Here is a 13,723-nt window from a genome sequence, read left to right on the forward strand (position 1 = left end):
AATAGATGGATCTTATAGAACGTAACACTGATAGATCCATGGCCAGTGAGAAAGCTGAAATCAAGTTGAGGACAGTGCCTTTCTTCTCAAATGTTTACCAATGGATGAATGGATTAAACAAAATGTGGCATATACATACAATGAAATATATTATTTGGCCTTAAAAAACAATAAAATTCTAATGCATGCTACAACATAGATGAACCTTGAAGATACTATGCTAAGGGAAACAAGCCAAACACAAAAGGACAATATTCTATGAGTCTACTTATATTAAGTGTCTAGAATAGCCAAGTGTGTAGAGACAAGACGTAGAATGGTGGTTGCCAGGAACTTAAGGCAGCTGGAAATGTGGAATTATTGTTTAATGGGTAAAGAGTTTCAGTTTGGAAAAATGAAAATATTCTGGAGATGGATGGTCACGATGGGTGCCCAACAGTGTAAATGTACTTAATGTCACCAAACTCTATAAAAATATTTAAAGTAATAAATTTGGTTATATATATTTTACACAATAAGAAAATATGTCAGTTCTTTTGCAGCACACAAAATAACTGTTAGAAAATTATTTTAAAGTGTATATCATATAAGTTTTTTCTTAAATATTGGGGTTCAGGTCTTTTCATGTGGGATAAGAATTTGGTGTGCCTTAAATCTGTGATTAAAATAGCACCATTTCATGATTTACTGATAAATAATTTGATAATCTTGCTAAAAGTGTTTTGTTTTGTCAGATAGTTTAATCCTCATGATAATCTGTTTTTCCATATTTGCTTCCAGGGTGTTACAAAGTAAGCTTCAGCTCTGCCCAAATTGGTCAGATTAGTCAGGTCCTGACTTATCCAGTTCTGCTTTTCCAAAGCCTTTCTACAAGCTCCCAGCCAATTCCTAACAAGATAGGCCAGATAGCAGTAGCTGCAGAAGGCAGTGGTGATAGCAGTCGTAGTCATCACCCTCATCATAGTTGTAGTTGTAGTAGAAATAGCTGATATTTACATTGAGTGCTTACTACATACTAGGAGTTGTTTTAATCGCATTATATATATTCTTACTGGTTTATTTCCTTGACAACCATATGAGGTAGTACTATTTTTATCTCACAAGCCTCAGAGAAGTTAAATAACATTCCCAAGTTTACCCAGCTGTTATTGTGGAAGCAAGACAAAAACACAGATGGTTAAACTTCAGAATCTATGCTTTTAGCTAATAAGCATTGCTACCACCTTTAGTAATATCCACCATGTATTTGGTATTTACTATGTGCCAGGATCTGTGCTCTATGCTTTTCATACATTATCTCCACAATAACACTGACCAGTTGGTTTAGTAGCAGACAAGACTTGTGGAATCTGTTCATTCATTGCCCTTTTTTACTTTCTTCAAGGATGGACACCTGCAACTAGGTATATATATTGGAACTCTCCCAATCTAGTGAAAGCTGCCTAAATTAGAGGTAGTGAAGAGCTCTCAGTTCCTCCAAAATACTTCCATCTCACACTTCCATACTTAGAAATGTCACAGAAGTTACTATTTTGACTGTAACCATTGGTTATTATTCCCTCAAATGCTCATCAATTTCTGCTCTTTATTGAAAACCTAGGTTTAAGCAATAATTTTAAAATCAGGTTCCTCTTCACCAGCATTGTTCTGCATTTATGAAAGCTTCAAGCTTTTTGCCACAGTAATCAGGTTTATATGGTACCCTGACTCCACTGCAGTGTTGGAAATTTATATTAAGGCTAGCATTTTGATTTAAAAGCTTTGACAATGAATTACATGATCTTTCTCAACTAGAAAGTCAGAAAAATCTCTAATTTAAGAGTACTGCACAGAAATGAACTGAGTCACCTATGGGTCATTTTAAGAAGAGTTCCACTAATTCAACGTCTGATATCCTAACAAAAATACCTACTGCAAAAAAATTACTAATGAGAGGAGAAGGGTGAGCGTTGAAAAATTACCTATTGAGTACAATGTTCACTATTTGGGTGATGGGTACATTAGAAGCCCAATCACTACCAATACTCAATATACCCATGTAACAAACATATACACGTATCCCCTAAATCTAAAATAAAATAATATTTAAAAGGTAATATATTAAATTATGAATACATTAAAAAACTTGAAAAGGAGACCCAGAATAGGGCTATGAGCTAGAAAAATCAAAAGATTAGAACTTAGTATTATCTAATGCTGTCATATATGAAATTAACAAATGCTCTAATAATAATTTTTAAACTAATACTATGCAGTTAATTCATATCTATAATGTGTTTAAACCTTCTTGGAACAATTTTTTATAAAACTGTTTTCCAAAGCATGAAAAAATTATACATAAATGTGTCATCAATTGAGCAAACCTTACTGCTCCTTCATTCCCCCATCCTCATTGCTCCAGCTTTCAAAAATCTGAAAAATAAAATTACTTCTATATGAAAAAACTCTTAGTAATATTAATATGAACTTTTTAACCTCATCTACAGATCTATTGTTTTGCTCAAAGAATTATCTCATCATCACCAACTACATTTGTATTCTTGCTTATAATTTGGTAAAGAAACTCCAAAGAAGCAAAGAACATTTTAAGAAGTTTCTCAAAACATCTGTTGGTCTATTTTAGATATGTCTGTACCATGGCATTATATAACAGGGTTTCACAGGCTCTGCATCCTAGTTACAATGCATTAATTACCTTATTGGTTAGCAAGGGATATTCAAATAACCTGTTTCAGTTAATGCAGACTTTATCTCTCCATCCACCATTAATACTACAGTGAAGACATTGAGTAGAAAACGCAAATAATGGAAAGAGGGCAATGGTGTGGGTACAGGAACTTTCTATATGACCAAGAGTTTTATTTGCATTCAGTCAAAAACAGAAATTAAGAAATTTAATTTCATTGGAAAATGATATCAAATCATTTGTTTGATTTGATGAGTCAGTTGAATCAAAATAACTTAAAACAGCTTTGTAAGCAGAAACTGAATATTTTGGATGCTATAATTAAAAATCAATACTAACAGATATATATAGATACCGTAATGTCATTAATAAAAGACACTGAAATGAACGTGCCTTTCCCTGATGATTAGTAAGTGACATTGAACATTTTTTATGAACCTGTTGGCCATTCGTATGTCTTTTCAAGTCCTTCGCCCATTTAAAAAATTGGATTGTTTTCTTCCTATTGAGTTGTTTGGGTTCCTTATGTATTTTGGATATTATCCCTTATTAGATGTATGGTTTGCAAATATTTTCTCCCATTCCATAGGTTGTCTCTTCACTCTGTTGATTGTTTCCTTTGTTGTGCAGAAGCTTTTTAGTGTGATGCAATCTCATTTGTCTAATTTTGCATTTGTTTCCTGTGCTTTTTGGGTCATATCCAGAAAATCTTTGCCCATTATCAAGAAGTTTTTCCCCTATGTTTTCTTCTAATAGTTTCACAGTCTCAGGTCTTATGTTTTAGTTTTTAATCCAAGTGGATGAATCTAAAAAAAAGAAATCAAACTCAAAGAAGCAAAAAGTATAATGATGGCTACCAGGGGCTGGGGTGGGCAGGTGACAGGGATTGGGAAGACCTTGGTGAAAGGCTTACAAAATTTCAGTTAAACAGGAGGTATAACTTCAGGAGATCTATTGCACAGCTTGATGACTCTTTAATAACAATGTATTGTGTATTTGAAAATTGCTAAGAGAGTAGACTTTAAATATTCTCACTACAAAGAAATAAGTATGTGAGGTAATAGATACATATATCAAAACATCATGCTGTATACCATAAATATGTATAATTTTTATCAATTTAATTATTTAAAAAAATAAATGTGTATCTTTTTTAAAAAAATCCAAATTAAATATCTTAAGTCTAATTTCATCACAATGTTTTGAGATTTGTTGTTGCTGTTGTTTTATATTGACATATACTTGACATCAATAAGGCTACAAACAGCTTTTATTGTCTTGAGTTGAGGCTTACACAACTCAGATTGATCATATTCACCTGGTGGCTTAGAATAGTTTTGGATTTTACAGTATCCAATTTATCTTCAGAAAGACTTACTTTATCTATCTCATGAAAGGTTTAGAATCATGAAAGCTCCTAAGGGGAAAAACACTGAAAAAAATTTGGTGTTTTGCCTTGAAGTGAATATATCTGCATAACAATATATTATTTCTGCAGCAAGAATGCTAACAAATAAAAAGTATTTTTGGTCATCCAGGTGGACTTACCATGAAAGTCTCATGGGAAGGCAGGTTTTTTGTTGTTTGTTTTGTTTTGTTTTGCTGTTTCCTAAATTATGTAAACAGCTGAAAACCTTTTTTAAGTGAAGAAATCAAAACAATTTTTAAGCTCAGAATACATGATAATTTTTAATAAATACAGGAAAATGGGTTGACATCAACAACCCAAGTTCATTAATGTGCTTTTCTCAATTCAGGTGTGCACTGAAAATAATGAATGATGCCTCTCAATCTTAATTTCATTTGTAGGTAGTTGGTATGCTTTTTGTGCAATACAGTGGGCAATGATTTCCCATTTCTTAGAAAGTAATGGAGCACACGATTTAGTATAAAAAGATTTTTGTAATGAAAAGTGAATTTCACTCAGAGACCACATGCAAGCCCAACAAGTTCCAACAGATTGCACAGGGGGAAATATCTAGAGCAAATTTTTGTGTATAATGATTGTCACACCAACTGAATGCTATGTAAATATCTATTTATCTATTTGTATTTATTTGCTTTCTTTTTTACCTGTGAATTTTATACCATACTAAACCAATAAGTTTAAAAAGATTGCCATGATGTTCACTAGAAAAGCCAAGTCTGCTTCTAGAGCTTTATCATGCTAAATTATTGTCTAAACCATATCACTATTAATATGTATGGGAGAATATTCAATTTCACTAAAAGAGAAACTCTAAGACCATTTTCAATGGCACATATGCTGGCCTCATATCAAAAGTTTAAGACGTATAATAGGAAGCAGGATAAGAAAAAGAAATCTGAAGAAAGGAAAAGGATAAATATTGTAAAGTTCCAACTCTTTGGAGAAATACATTCAGCATCAGTTTTATCGCAGGTCCTTGAACTTCCTGAAGATACAGAGAGGGACGAAGCAATGTAAACAAATTTACGTGAGGCAGGATTTCTCTTACCCCACAATGCTCAACAATAGCAACAACTCATTTCAACCTTTCGGTGAAGACTCATGGTGATTCTTTAGCAAAAGATGCCAATTCTAAATAAAATCAACTATTTAAAAACATATTTACAAAGCATTCCTACAACTCAGTTCTCCTAGGGAGAAAAAGTAATTCTACTTTAGTGCTAATAATGAGCATTAATTGATCAGTTTTAAAAAAAATACTATTTTCATAAAGAACCATAGGATCCTTCCTTTTATATAATTAATTTCCTTAGAAATAGACTGTGGTTTATTCTCTGGCATACATACCTCTATTGGGAAAATATTACTATTGTAACAATATTTAAGTCACAATATCTAAACTATTTGAAACCTTGGCATATTAGTAATTTGAATAGTAGGTTTCTGGTTTCTAGAACTGCCTGTTATTAATTTCCTGTCGTTGATAAAGTCCTGTACTGACTCAAGAAAATGAGTCTCAGTCTTTTCAACTGGAAATTGAAGAAGCAGATCTAAAGGATCTTGCAGATCCCTTATATTTGTGTTTTTTTCTAATACAAAAGATATTTGTTTCCTGTATTAAATAAATATGAAAGTCTAATATAGGAAAAGAGACATATTTTGTACGCATTTTAGCAGAAGGCATCTGTTAGGATTTTAGAATAGCCCCAGGGATTTTTCTCATAAGTCCAAAATGTAAGATTAAAAGGCCTTAATGGCAACTTTCTAAAACATCAGCGTCTCTAAACGCAACAATACTGCTCACTTCACCAGCTATACTTACAGCAAAATGAATTTCAATATTTCCCATGTGCTACTAGAATAATAAATTCTGATTTACAGAATTCAGTCTGTCTGGTACTAGTTACATTTTCATCACATTTCAAAATAAAGAATATTTAGGTAGACACATCCATTCTCCCCGAAAACACGATGATGAAATTCCGTATTTAAAGGAGAATATTTGCATGACGCAGAAATCTTCTTCTTAGGAACAAAAACCCAAAAATCTCTAAAAGATCTTAGATTATAAAGATATAGACCAATGGAACAGAATAGAGGCCTCAGAAATAGTACCACACATCTACAACCATCTGGTCTTTGGCAAACCTGACAAAAACAAGAAATGGAGAAAGGATTCCCTATTTAATAAATGGTGCTGGGAAAACTGGCTAGCCATATGCAGAAAGCTGAAACTGGATCCCTTCCTTACACCTTATACAAAAATTAATTCAAGATGGATTAAAGACTTAAACGTTAGACCTAAAACCATAAAAACTCTAGAAGAAAACCTAGGCAATACCATTCAGGACATAGGCATGGGCAAGGACTTCATGTCTAAAACACCAAAAACAATGGCACCAAAAGCCAAAATTGACAAATGGGATCTAATTAAACTAAAGAGCTTCTGCACAGCAAAAGAAACTACCATCAGAGTGAACAGGCAACCTACAGAATGGGAGAAAATTTTAGCAATCTACTCATCTGACAAAGGGCTAATATCCAGAATCTACAAAGAACTCAAAGAAATTTACAAGAAAAAAACAACCCCATCAAAAAGTGGGCGAAGGAGATGAACAGACACTTCTCAAAAGAAGACATTTATGCAGCCAACAGACACATGAAAAAATGCTCATCATCACTGGCCATCAGAGAAATGCAAATCAAAACCACAGTGAGATACCATCTCACACCAGTTAGAATGGCAATCATTAAAAAGTCAGGAAACAACAGATGCTGGAGAGGATGTGGAGAAACAGGAATGCTTTTACACTGTTGGTGGGACTGTAAACTAGTTCAACCATTGTGGAAGACAGTGTGGCGATTCCTCAAGGATCTAGAACTAGAAATACCATTTGACCCAGCCATCCCATTACTGGATATATACCCAAAGGATTATAAATCATGCTTCTATAAAGACACATGCACACGTATGTTTATTGTGGCACTACTCACAATAGCAAAGACTTGGAACCAATCCAAATGTCCATCAATGATAGACTGGATTAAGAAAATGTGGCACATATACACCATGGAATACTATGCAGCCATAAAAAAGGATGAGTTCATGTCCTTTGTAGGGACATGGATGAAGCTGGAAACCGTCATTCTCAGCAAACTATCCCAAGGACAAAAAACCAAACACCGCATGTTGTCACTCACAGGTGGAAATTGAACAATGAGAACACTTGGACACTGGAAGGGGAACATCACACACTGGGGCCTGTTGTGGGGTGGGGGGAGGATGGAGGGATAGCATTAAGAGATATACCTAATGTAAATGACGAGTTAATGGGTGCAACACACCAACATGGCACATGTGTACATATGTAACAAATCTGCACGTTGTGCACATGTACCCTAGAATTTAAAGTATAATAAAAAAAATAAAAAATAAAATTACTGGGTTCTATTCAAATTAACTATTAAAATACAAAGATAAAAACTCAAAAGCTTACAGTTTAGCATAGCCACAGATAATTAATAGTAAAGGCATTAGGCATCTTTATTCAGCAATAATGTTGCTTTGGGGATGTGCAGTTAACCTCTACATATAGAATACTCTCCTCACAACAACAGTGAAGCTGGAAAGTATTTTTCATGAGTTCAAACACAACTGGCTACCAATGGAAATTCTGGCAAGCTACAAATAATCCAGGCTAAACTTAAACATAGCTATGATTAGATTAATCATAGAGGATTCACTTTTTAAATTCATTGATTAAGTGAATATTTATTAAGCATTTACATGTACTAGTCGTTGTTCTAAGACTCAAGGATACTGTTTGAACACATCAGCCCAAATCCCTATCCTCACAGAGCTTACTTTGAAATTAAGGTTAGAAGTGAAAGAAAAATTTGAACACAGGCCGGACACAGTGGCTCACACCTGTAATCCCAGCACTTTAGGAGGCCAAGGCGGGCTGATCACCTGAGGTCAGGAGCTCGAGACCAGCCCGGCCAACATGAAGAAACCCCATCTCTACTAAAAATACAAAAACTAGTCAGCATGGTGGTGCGAACCTGTAGTCACAGTTACTTGGGAGGCTGAGGCAGGAGAATTGCTTGAACTCAGGAGGGAGAGACTGCAGTGAGCTGAGATCCCACCACAGAACTTCAGCCTGGGCAACAGAGCAAGACTCTGTCTCAAATGTACATATATATGTGTATGTATATATACATATACACACAAACAGAGTTAAGAGAATAAAATATAAACAGGTAATTGTATTTTAGGAAAAATGGCCAGGGAAGACTTCTTTGATGAAGTGATATTAAAGGAAGGGCTTGAATGAAGTAAGAAACATGAGAGATTATCTGAGTATGGTGTCTTGAAGGAAGAGGGAGCATTTCAAGCAGAGAAAGCAATCTGTTCTGACTGAATCAATACAAAATCAAATTCATAAGTGATTGCTCCATGACAAGACCACATCTCAGTCAGTTTATTTTTTGGCACCCACCTCAACATTTTGTATATTGTAGGTGTCAATATCTGCTTGGGACTGAGATAAATGGACTTGTAATCCATTTCTTGCGTATGTTCACTAGCTTAGTCTATTAGCAATTACTTTCATTTTATCAGAGTTTACTGAGTATCAACTATGTGGCTAGGATTGTCAAAACAGAAAAACAATTTTATTCATTCATTGCTTTAAAATGTAATTCTTCCATTACAAATCAAAATAACATAAAGAAAAATGAATTAGAACAATGAAGTTGAAATAAGGGTCAAAACTACCAAAAACACATTAAGTGGCATCCATTAATGTATTACTTCAATACATGCATGTATATGTTCACTGAAGCACTATTCACAATAGCAAATACGTGGAATCAACCCAAATGCCCATCAATGATAGGTTGGATAAAGAAAATGTGGTACATATACACCATGGAATACTATGCAGCCATACAAAAGAATGAGATCGTGTCCTTTGTAGGAACATGGATGGAGGTGGAAGCCATTATCCTCAGCAAACTAACACAGGAACAGAAAACCAAGCACTGCATGTTCTCACTTATAAGTTGGAACTGAACCATGAGAACACATGGACACGGGGGCAGGGGAAGAGCATACACTGGGGCCATACCTAGGTGATGAGTTGATAGGTGCAGCAAACCACCATAGCACACGTTTACCTATGTAACAAACCTGCACATGCTGCACATGTATCCCAGAACTTAAAATGAAATGAAATTGTTTAAAAAAATTTTCAAGATTTTCGCCAAGCCAGGAACAAGGGATCTGAGAATTACATTTAGTAGTAGGAAGTGATGGAGATGTGTTATGGTAATTCAATTCTCATTGTATCTATATTTGTGTGTGCATGTGTTACCAGAAGGTGTGATGTTTTTGTATGGCCTTAGTGAAAGCTAAAAGCACAATAATGAAATATAGCTGAGCAAAGCCATTTATGGGAGAGTTAAAGAAAAGTACTCCAATTAAGTTGCTTTTTAATGTTCTAATTTGATTTAGAAATGAAACCTTACAAATTTAGCACCAGGTATGCTCATTATAGTCTTTAGACTTTCTTTCTTGAATGTTAAAGTGTTAACATTTCTAACTGGGTTTTACTTGGAACCTAGGGAGCAAAAATTTAAAACTAACCTCTTGAAGACCCATGCAGAGTGCTCATATTTTGAACTGTCAATGGAAAGGAAAAACTCAGGCTGCATATGTGACCTTTGTAGTCTTCAAAGATGATATTTTATTTCAAAGTTAAAATATCTGGCCTTATGCTTCCAGCCATGATGGAATAATGAAATAGAAAATCTATGAAATGATGGATCATGATTCCTGAGAAAAGGTAAAGAAGCAGGGTGAGTTCAATGAACGTCCAGTGTACAGCCTGAAAGCAGTTGCTAGCCTGCAGTGCAGAGAGGGGGAACCCAGACAGAGACTGGCATTTGTTCTGAGTTAAGGTAGAGATCAGAGTTTATGGAAGGCCAAATGGCTAGAGATTGCAAGAACAAGTACCAGAGATGAAGGAGCTGCACTGAGATAGAGCTCTGAGAATCTGCTGAGGCATCCCCTTGAGTCTGGCTGAAGACTGATATGCAATTGTGTGAGAGGAAACTACCCAACGCTGAAGAAAGAACCTCACTCTGAACAACTGTCAGAGCTTACATAGAGTTAGTCTTAATTCATGTTTCTACCAAGCAGTGTGTTTACATGGAGCATCCGCAAGAATCATTATATAGTTATCACCATAGTAGTAACCCTAGACTAACTGGTGCTCTGGGACAATTCTAATAAAGGTTAAAAGTAAGCTTCAGAAGGATCAAACTGATTCAAAAAGTATCCCAGTGGTGCCAGAACAAAACCTATCACCACTTTAAAAAATACAAAAAAAAAAAACAAACCCAGCAGCAATGTATTATCTAAAAAGTCCAATAATTAATAAAAAGATATAAAAATGAGGACAATAAACAATAGAAAAATAAACAAATTAAAAGACTAAAAATAACAGAATTTGTAGACAAGGATCTTTTTAAAAAAGTACTACAAATATGTTTCATTTGTTCAAGAAGATAGAGAGAAACAGTAATATAAAATAATGGAATAAAAAAGTATAGGCTATAACCAAGAGCCAACTGGAAATTTAGAGAAGAAAATCTGCAATGAAAAATTACAACACATTGTATTGCCATCATATTAAACACTGCAGAAAAAAAGTAAATTTGAAGATGTAAGAATAGAAACTACCATATCCAGTGTTTATAAATAACTTCACCCTTTCCACTCAATTAGAAGACAAATAACATTTAAAAATGGGCAACAGATTTGATTGACACATTTCACCAAGGAAGAAATATGAATGGCAGGCAAATAAACACGTAAAAATATCTTCAACATCATTAGTTATAAAGGAAAACATAAATGAAAACCATCACAATATGATACCGAAGACATCCACTTGAATGGCTAAAATTTAATAAGACTGACAATACAAAGCTGTTGAAAATGTGGAACAACTTAAACTCCCATACATTACTAGTGGAGATGTAAAGTATTATAACCACTTTGGAAAACAGTTTGGCAGTTTCTTCTAAAGTTGAACATATACTTATTATACCATCCAGTAATCCCCTTCTGATATATTTATCCAGTAGAAATGAAAACCTATGTCCATACAAAACTTGTACTTACATGTTCATGCCAGCTTCATTAAGAATCAAAAACTGGAAACAACCCAAATGTCCATTAGCTGAGAAGTACACAAACAAATTATGGAATATCCATGATAAATACCACTCAACAATAAAGGAACAAACAGCTGATTCATAAAAACATGGATGACTCTCAGAAGCATTATGCTGACCGGATATGAAAAACTACACACTATTTGATGTTCTAAAAAAGGCAAAACTATAGTGACAGAGGGAATATCAGTGATCACCAAGAGTTCAGGTGCATGAAGGAGATTGCTTAGAAAGTGGCAAGGAATAAGTTTTTAGAAGTGGTCACAATGTTCTATGAAAACATTGCCCAATAGAAATATAGTACCAGTCACATATGTAATTTGAATATTTTACTAGCTATATTTAAAAGTAAAAAAAGGTAAGATTAATTTAAATTTACTTACTTGATATGTAAAAATATGGTCAATATATAATCAACATATATTATTAATGAGATATTTAAATTTTATACTAAGCCTTTGAAATGCAGTATATATACATATATAATTTTTTTTTTTTTTTACTTATACTGCATTTAATTACGACTAGCCCCATTTCAAGTGATCAGTAGCCACAAGGGGCTAGTGGCAGCCATTTTGGACAAAGTAGTCTATGTCATAGTTGTGGTGGTTGTTATGCAACTGTATGCATTTGTCAAAACTCATAGAATTGTACATTTAAAGTTGATACTGTTTATTGCATGTAAATGATCTCTCAACAAAGCAGTTTCAGTGAAAAAACCCAGGAACAGAAAGTTAAAAACCGCATGTTCTCACTCATATGAGGAAGCTAAAAATGTTGATCTGATAGAAGTGAAAAATAGAACAGAGGATACTAGAGGCTAGGAAGGGTAAGGAAAAGGGTATATGCACAGATTTTTTTAAAGGATACAAAATTATAGCTAGATAGGGGAAATAAGTCGAAGTGTTCTATAGCACTGTAGGATGACTATAGTCAACAAGAATATACAGTTTCAAATAGCTAGAAGGAGAATATTGGATGTTCCTAACACAAAGCAATGATAAATTAGGGGGATAATGGATATACTGATTATCCTGATCTCATCAATACACATTATATGTATTGAAATCTCATTATGTAGCCCATAAACATTTACAATAGCATGTACTGATTAAAAGTATAAAATAAAATATTTAAAAATTTAAGAAGCAGTTAAAGTAGTTGATTTGTGGGTTAACATAAAAGACCTTTTCTCCCACACTTGAAGGTGAAGCTCAAGGATACAGAAGAAACACCAAAACAATCAAACCAGAAACAAATCCCTGTGAGAGGATTGTTATGATCTAATTGGGGAAGCAAGAGTGATGCATATGATATTACATAGCAATCCATGACATCATATATCATAGAAAACTAGCATGGTTCACACTAGGAGTTCAGCAAATTGGCTATGGCAATTAATATCACAGATTCTGAGTTGGAATAACAACAGACATACAGAGAAATTGGCAGGTTATTTTTCTGTGAATCTTGTCACTACTTAGTCCTTTTGTAGTTCAATGCAAGAAATATAATAATCAGGGAACCTGATTTGTATCCCAGGTATTCCACTATTAGCTATGTGACACAGTTCCTTTGACCTTGGTTTCCTCTCCAGAATTACGGTAATTGTGTCATATGTCAATTGCCTCATACATACTCAATGCTATGTTAGACACACTACATCATTTATTTCTCTCTATAATGTAATTTGGCAGGTGTGACTATCCAAATTTTATATATAAGCAAACTGAGACTTAAATAAGTTATTTGCTCAAGATTGCAAGCTATAATAGCAAGTATATAACTGAATTTAAACAAAGACTCTTCTAGTTCAAAAAGTCCGAGTACACTCTACTGAATAATATTACCTCTCAAAGTGGAGTTTAAACTAGATGTTCACCAAGATGAATGATGTTTGTAGCACAGAATAGTAATTAAGAACTCAAATTCTAAGGGCATACAGGACAAGGCTGAAATTCCACCTTTGCTTCCCAAGGGTGTGATCTTGGAAATTTTACTTAACCAGTCAGTCTCAGTTTCTTCCAACTGTCTAGTATGCAATGGTTAAATGCAAAGACTTTAGAGTCAGACTGCATGGGTTCATTGCTTAATAGTTGTATTACCTTGGGAAAATTACTTAACCCCTATATTCCTCAATTTCCCCCATTTAAAAACAGAGGCATAGTATTTATGTCTGCAAAGGTTATGAGGACAAAATATGCTAATATGAGTCAAGCATTTAGAATGCCAGCTGGCCCTATAAATGTTAGCTATTATTATGGTGCTTTAGATGAATTCAGAGATCACTTTAAGTTCTAATGTTCCATGATTCTAGAATTAATAAAATACTGTGCAAACAACAGAGAACCATCTTTACTATGAAA

General features: G+C 34.1%; 1 protein-coding gene across 3 annotated transcripts in view; it reads right to left on the reverse strand.

Moving 5' to 3' along the window:
• The window catches only part of PDE4B (phosphodiesterase 4B), a 597,395-nt gene that overhangs the window by 256,195 nt on the left and 327,477 nt on the right, over positions 1–13,723 (reverse strand). The window lies entirely within an intron of this gene.

This window comes from Pongo abelii, chromosome 1 (assembly GCF_028885655.2).
Source record: "Pongo abelii isolate AG06213 chromosome 1, NHGRI_mPonAbe1-v2.0_pri, whole genome shotgun sequence".
Lineage (NCBI taxonomy): Eukaryota > Metazoa > Chordata > Mammalia > Primates > Hominidae > Pongo > Pongo abelii.